Here is a 12475-nt window from a genome sequence, read left to right as displayed (position 1 = left end):
TGGAATAGTTTCAGAAGGAATGGTACCAACTCCTTTTTGTACCTCTGGTAGAATTCAGCTGTGAATCCATCTGGTCCTGGACTTTTTTTGGTTGGTAGGCTATGAATTACTGCCTCATTTCAGAACTTGTTATTAGTTTATTCAGGGATTTGACTTCTTTCTGGTTTAGACTTGGTGGTGGTGTATGTATCCAGGAATTTATCCATTTCTTCTAGATTTTCTAGTTTATTTGTGTAGAGGTGTTTGTAGTATTCTCTGATGGTAGTTTGTATTTCTGTGGAATCAGTGGTGATATTCCTTATATCATTTTTTATTGCATCTATTTGATTCTTCTCTCTTTTCTTCCTTATTAGTCTGGCTAGTGGTCTATTTTGTTGATCTTTTCAAAAAACCAGCTCTTGGATTCATTGATTTTTTTGAACGGTTTTTCATGTCTCTATCTCCTTCAGTTCTGCTCTGATCTTAGTTATTTCTTGTCTTCTGCTAGATTTTGAATTTGTTTACTGTTGCTTCTCTAGTTCTTTTAATTTTGTTGTTAGGGTGTCAATTTTAGATCTTTCCTGCTTTCTCTTGTGGGCATTCAGTACTATAAATTTCCCTCTACACACTGCTTTAAATGTGTTCCAGAGATTCTGGTATGTTGTGTCTTTGTTCTCATTGGTTTCAAAGAACATCTTTATTTCTGCCTTCATTTTGTCATGTATCCAGTAGTCATTCAGGAGCAGGTTGTTCAGTTTCCATTTAGTTGTGCGGTTTTGAGTGAATTTCTTAATCCTGAGCTCTAATTTGATTGCACTGTGGTCTCAGAGACTGTTAGTTATGATTTCCATTCTTCTGCATTTGCTGAGGAATGTTTTACTTCCAATTATGTGGTCAATTTTGGAATAAGTGTGATGTGGTGCTGAGAGGAATGTATAGTCTGTTGATTTGGTGTGGAGAGTTCTGCAGATGTCTATTAGGTCTGCTTGGTCCAGAGTTTAGCTCAAGTCCTGAATATCCTTGTTAACCTGTCTCATTGATCTGTCTAATACTGACAGTGTTACAGTCTCCCACTATTATTGAGTGGGAGTCTAAGTCCCTTTGTAGGTCTCTAAGAACTTGCTTATGAATCGGGGTGCTCCTGTATTGGGTGCATATGTAATTAGGGTAGTTAACTCTTCTTGCTGCATTGATCCCTTTACCATTATGTAATGCCCTTCTTTGTCTCTTCTGATCTTTTTTGGTTTAAAGTCTGTTTTATCAGAGACTAGAATTGCAACCCCTGCTTTTTTTGCTTTCCATTTGCTTGGTAGATTTTCCTCTATCTCTTTATTTTGAGCCTATGTGTGTCTCTGCACGTGAGATGGGTCTCCTGAATACAGCACATTGATGGGTCTTGACTCTTTATCCAATTAGCCAGTCTGTGTCTTTTAATTGGGGCATTTATCCCGTTTACATTTAAGGTTAAAATTGTTATGTCTGAAGTTGATCCTGTCATTATGATGCTAGCTGTTTATTTTGCCCATTAGTTGATGCAGTTTCTTCATAGTGTCAATGTTCTTTACAATTTGGTATGTATTTTCAGTGGCTGGTACTGGTTGTTCCTTTCCATGTTTAGTGCTTTCTTCAGGAGTTCTTGTAAGGCAGGCCTGGTGGTGACAAAATCTCTCAGCATTTGCTTTTTCTGTAAAGGATTTTATTTCTCCTTCGCTTATGAAGCTTAATTTGGCTGGATATGAAATTCTGGGTTGAAAATTCTTTGCTTTAATAGTGTTGAATATTGGCCCCCACTCTCTTCTGGCTTGTATGGTTTCTGCAGAGAGATCTGCTGTTAGTCTGATGGCCTTCCTTTGTGGATAACCTGACCTTTCTCTCTGGCTGCGCTTAACATTTTTTCCATCATTTCAACCTTGGTGAATCTGACGATTATGTGTCTTGGGGTTGCTCTTCTCGAGGAGTATCTTTGTGGTGTTCTCTATATTTTCTGAATTTGAATGTTGGCCAGCCTTTCTAGGTTGGGGATGTTCTCCTGGATAATATCCTGAAGAGTGTTTTCTAACTTGGTTCCATTCTCCCCGTCACTTTCAGGTACACCAATCAAATGTAGATTTGGTCTTTTCACATAGTCCCATATTTCTTGGAGGCTTTGTTTGTTTTTCACTCTTTTTTCTCTAATCATGTCTTCTTTCTTTATTTCATTAATTTCATCTTCAATCACTGATATCCTTTCTTCCACTTGATTGATTCAGCTATTGAAACTTCTTTTACTTCATGAAGTTCTCGTGCTGTGTTTTTCAGCTCCATCAGATCATTTGTGTTCTTCTCTACACATGTTATTCTTTTTTATTTTATTATTTTATTTTATTATTATTATACTTTTAGGGTACATGTGCACAACGTGCAGGTTTGTTACGTGTGTATACATGTGCCATGTTGGTGTGCTGCACCCATTAACTCATCATTTAGCATTAGGTATATCTCCTAATGCTATCTCTCCCCACTCCTCCCACCCCACAACAGTCCCTGGTATGTGATGTTCCCCTTCTGTGTCCATGTGTTCTCATTGTTCAATTCCCACCTATGAGTGAGAACATGCGGTGTTTGGTTTTTTTGTCCTTGCGATAGTTTGCTGAGAATGATGGTATTCTAATTAGCAATTCCTGTAACCATTTTTCAAGGTTCTTAGCTTCCTGGCATTGGGTTAGAACATGCTCCTTTAGCTCAGAGGAGTTTGTTATTACCCACCTTTTGAAGCCTACTTCTGTCACTTTGTCAAACTCATTCTCTGTCTAGTTTTGTTCCCTTGCTGGCGAGGAACTGTGGTCCTTTGAAGGAGAAGAGGCATTCTGGTTTTGGAATTTTCAGACTTTTTGAGCTAGTTTCTTTCCTTCTTTGTGGATTTATCTACCTTTGGTCTTTGATGTTGGTGACCTTCGAATGGGGTCTTTGAGTGGATGTGCTATTCCCTTCTGTTCTGTTAGTTTTCCTTCTGACAGTCAGGCCCCTCTGCTGCCAGTCTGCTGGAGTTTGCTGGAGGTCTACTCCTGACCCCCTTTGCCTGGGTATTAGCAGTGGAGGCTTCAGAACAGCAAAGATTGTTGCCTGATCTTTCCTCTGGAAGCTTCTTCCAAGAGGAGCACCTGCCAGATGCCAGCCAGAGCTCTCCTGTATGAGGTGTCTGTTGGCCCCTACTAGGAGGTATTTCCCAGTCAGGATACACGGGGGTTAGGGACCCACTTGAGGAGGCAGTCTGACCCTTAGCAGAGCTTGAAGGCTGTGCTGGGAGATCTGCTGTTCTCTTCACAGCTGTCAGGCAGGGATGTTTAAGTCTGCTGAAGCTGTGCCCACAGCTGCCCCTTTCCCCAGGTGCTCTGTCCCAGGGATATAGGGGTTTTATCTATAAGTCACTGACTGGAGCTGCTGCCTTTTTTTCAGAGATACCCTGCCCAGAGAAGAGAAATCTGGCAGTCTGGCCACAGTAGCCTTGCTGAGCTGCAGTGGGCTCTGCCCAGTTCCAACTTCCCAGCGGCTTTGTTTACACTGTGAGTGTAAAATCACCTACTCAAGCCTCAGCAATGGCAGATGCCCCTCCCCACACCAAGCTCGAGCGTCCCTCTACTGGATCTCAGACTGTTGCTGTTCTGGCAGTGAGAATTTCAAGCCAGGGGATCTTCGTTTGCTGGGCTCCATGGGGGTGGGACCCGCCGAGCCAGCTACTTAGCTCCCTGGCTTCAGCTATATATACATAGATGTGTGTATATACATATGTATACACACTCATATGTATATACATATGTATATATATCTATACATATATATAGATGTGTGTGTGTGTATATATATATATTTTGAGCCAGAGTTTCACTCTTGCTCATATATATACATATGTATATACATATATATAGATACATATGTACATATATATACATACATATGTATCTATACATCTATATATATATATATATAGATGTGTGTATATATATATTTTGAGCCAAAGTTTCACTCTTGCTGCCCATGCTGGAGTGCAATGGCGCGATCTTGGCTCACCACCACCTCTGTCTCCTGGGTTCAAGCGATTCTTCTGCCTCAGCCTCCGAGTAGCTGAGATTACAGGCATGTGCCACCATGCCCAGCTATTTTTTTGTATTTTTAGTAGAGACGGTTTTCTCCGTGTTGGCTAGGCTGGTCTCGAACTCCTGACCTCAGGTGATCTGCCTGCCTCGGCCTCCCCAAGTGCTGGGATTACAGGCATGAGCCACTGTGCCCGGCTATATATATTTTTAATTATTATTTTTTTTTGGGACAGAGTCTCGCTCTGTCACTCAGGCTGGAGTGCAGTGGCCCAATCTCTGCTCGCTGCAAACTCCACCTCCTGGGTTCCAGTGCTTCTCCTGCCTCAGCCTCCCGAGTAGCTGGGACTAGAGGCATGCACCACCATAGCTGGCTAATTTTTGTATTTTTAGTAGAGACAGGGTTTCGACATGTTGGCCAGGCTGGTCTCAAACTCCTGACCTCAGGTGATCCACCTGCCTTGGCCTTTCAAAGTGTTTACAACATATTTAATAGGCCAATTCCAAATTCTATACCACCAGTTTTCAACCTCTGCTTTATCTCTTCTCTGCTCCAAGCTATTATATTTCTTAGAAAACCCAAATACAGAGAGGTTAGAGGATATACTTAAAGTCACATAGCAAATTAGTGACAAAGCTGGAATAGAAGGTAAGTATATTGGCACTCAGAATAGAGTTATTTCCCTTGTTATACTAGTTTCCTATGCTGCTCATAGAGCTTTGAAAAATACAACTTTATCTCTTACATTTCTGGAGGTCAGAAGTCCAAAATGAGTCTTAAGAGGCTAATATCAAGGTTCTGGTTGGGCTGGATGCTCCTAAGGGGGCTATAGAGAATCCATTCCTTGCTTCTTCCAGCTTCCAGTGGCTGCCAGCATTCCTCAGCTCATAGGCATTTAATTCCAGTCACCACTTCTGTTATCATAACACCTTTTACTGACTTTATCCTCCTGCCTCCTTCTCATTAGGACCATGATGATTATATTGGGCCTATCTGAATAATGCATGATAATCTTGCTAACTCATGATTCTTAATAATGCCTGCAAAGTCCTTTTTACCCTATAAGGTAGCATATTCACAGGTTCCAGGGATTAGGATGTAGATGGGGGTGTGTGTGTGGGAAATTATTCAGCCCACCACACTATGCTAAATATCATTGACTAAAATTTAGATTTCTCATATTCCTCTGCTGTGGATAACACTAATACCCAATCAATGAAGAAAAGCACACTAGACAGCAACTTGCCCTGGCAGTTTGCCTAGGATTTGAGTAGCCCCACCACCACAGCATATCCCATTTATTTTCTGTAACTTAAACAGAAGTCAGACTTTCAAAACGTTGGTTCTGAATTTTAAAAAAATCTATTAAGTAACCATAAATATTCATTTCTTTGCCTTCTTCCTTCCCGTCCCTCAGCTTTATGGTGTGTTAAATAGTTTAGAATATTATTTTACACTCAAAACTATTTTCCTTTTTCTTTTTGGTGAGTATTAAATTTGAGGGTTGAAACAAGGGAAAACACCTCATCAAGAAGTAATGGGTTTACCTTGCAGTCACGGTAAAAAAATTCTCTCAGAATCAGACTTGCAGTCGTCTCCATCCTTCTTAATCGATTTTACACTTGTACTTTACTTGCAGACACAAAAATACTTGATCACAAAACAGAAATAAGAAATCACAAGTGTGCCTTCAAGTTTTTGAGTGAATCAGCATAAAGTTGTTCTGAGGATGTTTTGACCATTTTTAAGAGGCAATGAAATTCGGTGGAAAAAGCTCAATCAAATCACTATTGTATTCTGCCTGTGGTTCCCACCTGCAAGTTGGGGAGAGCCCCATTTACCCTTATCTTATCATGTAATTTAAAAATCTGAAATGTGTAGGCTAATGTGCCTTTATAAATTTAGATAATATTCATGTTTTTCTTTTGCATGTGCTGAGGGTTAGGAGTTCAATTTTATGCACACACAAAATTGAAGTTTTGTGGTCGTGTTCTCTTCACTCTCAGCATCTGGTCAATCTCTCATTCAGTGAATATCTGACAAGTATCTATTCCTTCAATAAATACTCATCAAAATGGTCTGCTTGGCGCTCCAAAAGGTTAAACTAGAAATCTATATGCAACTTAATTAGAAAATTTAGAAAAGTGCATAAAACTGGACATGGAGCAAACTGTCAGCATAAATGCTAAAAGACAAATTTGGAAAAAGTAGTGTAAATGATTAGCAGAAAGGAGACAGGAGGATGGGAAAGTTATAGGGAGTCTAAGACCTTCATTGAATCATTTTGTATTGTTTCCACTGTATTTGCTACCATAAGGGAAAACCAGTGCAGGTAGCCATTTCAAATAATTTATATTTATATTCAAATGAATAAAAATATTCAATATAAAATTAATTCAGCCTATCTAAGTCGAACTTTCCTATTAATACACGTATGAATACATATATATTATTTTGGGGTAGGAGTAAAAGGCCTCAGTGCTTAAAGCTCTGGATGGATGAGTGTGATGGTTAATGACTAATCCTGTAGATGTGGAAGGGCTCTCATTCTCTCTCTAGTGGCTGGCTAGACTGACGCTCTGGGTATGACCAAGGATGTGAGAGATATAGTTACTTTGACATCCAGAGCTTCTGGCCAGAGGTTAAACATTCATGTGATAAGAGAGTGTAGGAGTGCATGCTTAGGATTTCTATATTTTATCATAGGGAATTCCATTTCTGTGATTGGTTGTCCCAGGGTTGTTGCTGTTCATGCCTTTCCTAGAAGAGGCTCTATGCAAGGTAGCTAGCTGCATGTGTTGATCCAGATAAGATTAGTGAACCTATTGACTTTGATATTTCCCACCTATCTGACCAGCTAATTCTACTGATATGCAAATTAATCAATGCTCATGTGTTGGTGCAGAGAGGATGTGTGGACAGAAATGGATCTTATGTGTCATAATTCATATAGCCATACACTGTATGGAGGGCATTCTAGGCAGCTGGAAAGGTAAAATCAAATACCTAGAACTGAGATGGATGAGTTCTGTAGACCTTCCTGAAGGAGCAACTATCTTATTGGAATGGAGCAAGAAAAGAAGTTGGTGATGGAATATCTAGATGAATCACTTTGATGTGATCCATTTACTCTGTTGCACCTACACCTTTTTTTCTAATAGCCAGTGAGGGCAATTCATACCCAGAAGAGTGGGCTGCAGAGGATTGGGTGGGACAGAAGAATCTCAAAGTAGCACACAGTAGGATCACATCTTTGAACTCTCTTATTTCATAATTACAACTCGTCTGAAGTTTTTGTCCTGCTCATTTTTAAGAACATTTCAATTTGATTCTACCATCATGTTTCAAATTTCTTAGCATCCATAATCACTGACATCTCAGGAGTATATATTTTTAAAGCTTTGAGGCAAATAGCTTAGCGAGTAAACATGCAGGCTATGATCAGTTGGACTTCCAGTTAAAACCTCAGCATTCCCACTTATTAGTTTTGTGACATAGAGCAAATTATTTAGTCTCTCTAAGCCTCAGTTTCCTCACTGGTAAAGTGAGGATGATTATGATAGTACCTACCTCATAGGAGTATTGGGAGGATTAAAGGAGAAGAGGCACTTAGAGAACTAAAAATCCATGTTTTGCATGTAGCCAATGCTCAATAGCTGTTAATTATTTGTTATTACTATTATCCTAAGGTTTACCATACACTCTGGCTTTGTACTATAAGGAATAGAAGCAACTAGAATGTATTATAACTGAAATATCAACCCCACAATAACAAGGCAAAACCCCCACCTTTTCCAAATCAGCTAGAGAGATAATAATGCTACACACACTCTCAATGGTGCCACAGGACATTGTGTCAGCTGGTGGGGAAAACGTGGCTTCAGGTCTCTCTTGTTCCTATTGGGAGATGGACTAAGGAATTTCTCTATGGAAAATTATGAATCTCCTATAGCAAAACATCAAGAGCTGGGGTGAAAAGCAAGCTTCAGCTTTTAAGCAAAGCTCAGAGGCTCTTAACAAGCCTGAGTAGAGTGTGTGCCATTAGCCTGAGACTTCAAAATGACACTGTGGAGTCTTGGATTCCACCCAAATGTGGCTAGCTTTTTCAAAGACTGCCCCATACCGTGAGGATGAAATGACCACCCGCCCACCTTTCCACTTTGGACCCTTCTTATACTTCACATGAAGCCCAAGACTAGATTAACCCACTAACCTTTAATATATCCCTCAAAATAACTGTGAAACCTATATAAGGAAATTATAACAATTATCATTTTGAATGGTAGTTGCATATTTACTTGTCAGCATTGCAGGGGGGTCAAGTTTTCTGAGGACAGTAATTAGCATTTTCTCTATTTCTGGGTCTCCAGGATATAACACAATACTCAGCGTGTAGTAATTACTGAAAATATATTCATTAAATACATAAATTAATGAAAGAATGCAATACTTCATTTTAAGGCAGCCAGTCTCTAGAGTGGCTCCTGGCATAGATAAGGATGATGTTAAGTAATTTTAGTGCCCCCAATTTAAGCAGAGAGTGGAATATTTTTAAACAAAAGGCTTTCATTCTTCTTGGATATTTGGGTATATGTGTGACTACCATTGGCAGTGAAAGGATAGATTTCAGAGGTCATGAAAGCTTTCTCTAATATTTTTCAGGAACATCCAGAAATCTTAGCCTTATGGGTGCCTGGAGCATATACTGAGGCTACCTATTGGGTAATTGATCCCCATGACATCCAGACTTTCCTTGCCTGAGGCAGCAGCTTGAGAAGGCCAGAGCAAAACATGGAAAGGAAATTGACATTCTCAGGAGTGATGTGGATTTTGAGAAGAGGAGAAGATTCTTTAAGGAGGTCACCTTATGAAGAAGGAATACAAAAAAATATAAATGGGAGAGAAGGAAATAAGATGAATTAATGTTTTGGTGCAAAGATTTATTTAATGTGTAGAAAATAGAACCATAGAAGGCTAGAGCTGTCTGAAAGCTTTGAGAAGATTTTATTCCGAATTGTTCATTCTACAAACCAGGGGACCATGGCCAGGGTGTTTAAGCGGCTTGTCCAGAGTGACACAGGGAATTAGTGGTGGAGCCAGGATTGTAAACTGGGGTGCCTGGTTTCTAGCCCCTGCTCTTTCCACTCTCTGAGCTGGCTGCCTAGCCCTGGTGCAGAAGGAGAAACCACTCCTGGGGGTTATTTGGAAGAGCATTTGTCATCTGGCTGCCACACTCCTGGGAGAGCCAGACCACTTGATGGTGGAAAAAGAGGATGGAAATGCAAAATACTAAGATGGAACTGCAGATTTTATATGGAAAACATGAACCATCTATGGTTTGAAATATTAAAAATAGGTTAAATTCAATTTAAATTCTATTGGACACTGACTCTAAGGCTATAAACAAAATGTCTGGAAAAATTTATACAGCTATCTCCCTTTTTGCTGCATTAAGCAAATTAAAAGGACTGTCCCTATCCTCTAGCAACTTATTTAAAGGTTGAAAACATTAACCTTAATTTAAAAAAAGGGTATAAAGCATAGAACAAAGATTACTCTTATTATCTCTGTTCTTTCCCCCTGTGACATAGAACAAACAGCCCTGGGCTAGAAATGAAAGAACTGGATTCTAGTCCTATTTAACCCATGACTTTGTTCAGTTCACCAACATCACTCTGGAGTTCAGCTTATTTATCTGTAAAGTGAGGGGATTAGGCTAGATGTCACTAACAGTCTCGTTCAAATTTAGCATTTTAAGATATGCTTTCTTAGTCTGCTTGAGCTGCTGTAACAAAATATAGATGGTTCTTGACTTACTATGGCCCGACCTGGGGTTTTTTGACTTAACAATAGTGCCGAGGTGATATATATTCAGTAGAAACTGTACTTTGAGTTCTGTTTCTTACTTTCAGTACAGTATTCAATGAATTACATGAGATAGTCAACACTTCATTATAAAATAGGCTTTGCATAAGATGATTTTGCCCAATTGCGGGCTAATGTAAATGTTCTGAGAACATTTCAGGTAGGCTAGGCTAAGCTATGATGTTTGGTAGGCTAGGTGTATTAAATACACTTCCACTTGCGATATTTTCAACTTATGATGGTTTTATTGTGATGTAACCTGTCCTGTTGTAAGCTGAGAAACATCTGTGTTATAGACTGTGTGGCCTAAACAACAGAAATTTATTCCCCACAGTTCTGGAGGCTTGGAAGTCCAAGATCAAGGCGCCAGTTTTGGTTTCTGGCAAAGGTCCTCTTCCTGGTTTGTAAATGAGTTCCTCTTTTTTTTTTTTTTTTTCCTAACTTTAATTTTAGATTCAGGTTTACATGTGCAGGTTTGTTAAATAGGTAAATTGCATGTCTCCGGGGTTTGGGAGTACAGATTATTTCATCACTTAGGTAATCAGCATAGTACCTGATAGGTAGTTTTTCTATGCTCACCCTCTTCCCACCCTCCACTCTCAAGTAGGCCCTCATGTCTGTTGTTTCCTTCTTTGTGGACACAATTTTTAGTTCCCATTTATAAGTGAGAACATAGAGTATTTGGTTTTCTGTTCCTGTGTTAGTTTTTGCTTAGGATAATAGCCTTCAGCTCCATCCATGTTGCTGCAAAGGACATGATTCTGGATGTATAGTATTCCATGGTGTATATGTACAACATTTTCTTTATCATGTCTGTATCCTTACACAGTGGAGAGAGAGATCGTCTCTCTGTTGTATCTTCATAAGGGCTCTGATCCCATCATGAAAGCTCTCCCTTCATGACCTAATTACCTCCGAAAGTTCCTACCTCCAAATATAATCACATTGATGATTGGGGCTTCCATACAGGAATCTGTGGGAGGGGAGACATAGACATTTAGTCCATGTTTGCGTGCTTGTTTTTGTTGAAATAGAGTACACGTGTTCATTTCTTCACTCCCAATGTGTGTCTGTTACAGTGCACAGAGTTTTGTGTACTATAGTGAAGAAGAAAGACCTCTGTGACTCCATGGAGCTTACATTCTAGTCAGAGAGACAAGCAGTAAACAGGAAACAATATGTAGATAACTTCTAGATGTAACTGTATTTATGTATCTATTTAAGCCTTATGTATCATAAGTAATTAATATAACTAGTAATAGAAGATAAGCTGGGTTAGAGAATAAATGTCAGGGGTGGAAATCTATGAATCAGGTTTACAGAAGGCCTCAGGCCTCAATACAAACATCTAAGAAGCCATAGGAAGAATATTTCTAGTAGAGAAAAAGGCATATGCAAAGGTCCTGAGGCCAGAAAGAGCTTTCTGTGGTTGAGGATCTGATAGAAGGTGGTTGTGCTGGGAGCTAGCGATCAAAGGAAAAGGGGACATGGAATGAAAACAAAAGGCAAGTCATGCAGCTTCTTGCAGCTCATGGTAGTGCAATGGGAAGCCACAGGAGGCTGTAAAATGATTTAATTCACGCATAAAAAATTACTTTCAATTCTGTGTAGAGAGAATGGATTGGAGGAGCTAAGATGTAGAACGGAGACTGAAAAGGGATGGCTGTAGCAATTTAGTTAAGAGAGAGGGAGACTTGGATGAGAATTGCACAGCAAAAACAAAGAGGATGAAATAGATTTATTAACGTGTAGTGGGTGGGAGAAAAGAGAAATCAAGGTCAAGGATGATTTGACTATCAGGGTAGATGGTGGTGCCATTAACTTGGAGGCAGAAGGCTGGAGGAAAAAGAAGATTCGGGTAGAGACAGAAATCAGCAGTTCTGTTTGTCCTTGTCAGCTTTGAGCAGCCTCTTAGACACATGCATGAACATACCAAGTAGGCAATTGGTAACTTGAGTCTGAAGATCATAATAATGGCCTGGGCTGAAGCGATATACATTTTCAGAATTGTCAGAATATAGACTAGAATCAAAGATATGAGAATACATAGAGAAAGAGTGAAAGTAAGGAAGAACGCCAAGGAATTTTGGCATAAGCAAAGAAGTCCACTGCAAAGGCTGAGGGGTGGTACATGTGGTAGAAGGAGGACTAGAAGTCACATAAGCAATAAGAGGTGTGGCAAGAAAGGAGGAGTCAGTGTTGCAGAACTTTCTCCTCAGTTCAGCTAAAACCGGGTTCTTGTCACAGGACCAGGAAAGATTAGGCTCATGGACACATAGAAGGGTGAGGAGTAGAATTTATTGGGCAAAAAGGAGAAAGGAAAAACAGCTCTCAGCAAAGTGAGGAGTCTTACCAACAGGCTGCTGCCTCACAGACTGGACACCAGACCACCACACAGAAATTAGAGGCCAAGCTCCTCCCCACTACGAAAGGCACGGACTTCCCGTGGCTCCACCTGCTTCTCCCAGTGCGTGGGTGGGCATTATCAGAATCAGTCGGGAAAGGGTGGGCTTCATCTGGACCCGCAGTCTGGTTTTTCAACCTTTAGGCTGTTTTAGGC

Source organism: Pongo pygmaeus, chromosome 7 (assembly GCF_028885625.2).
Source record: "Pongo pygmaeus isolate AG05252 chromosome 7, NHGRI_mPonPyg2-v2.0_pri, whole genome shotgun sequence".
Taxonomy (NCBI): Eukaryota; Metazoa; Chordata; class Mammalia; order Primates; family Hominidae; genus Pongo; species Pongo pygmaeus.
Note: the sequence above shows the minus strand (reverse complement) of the source record.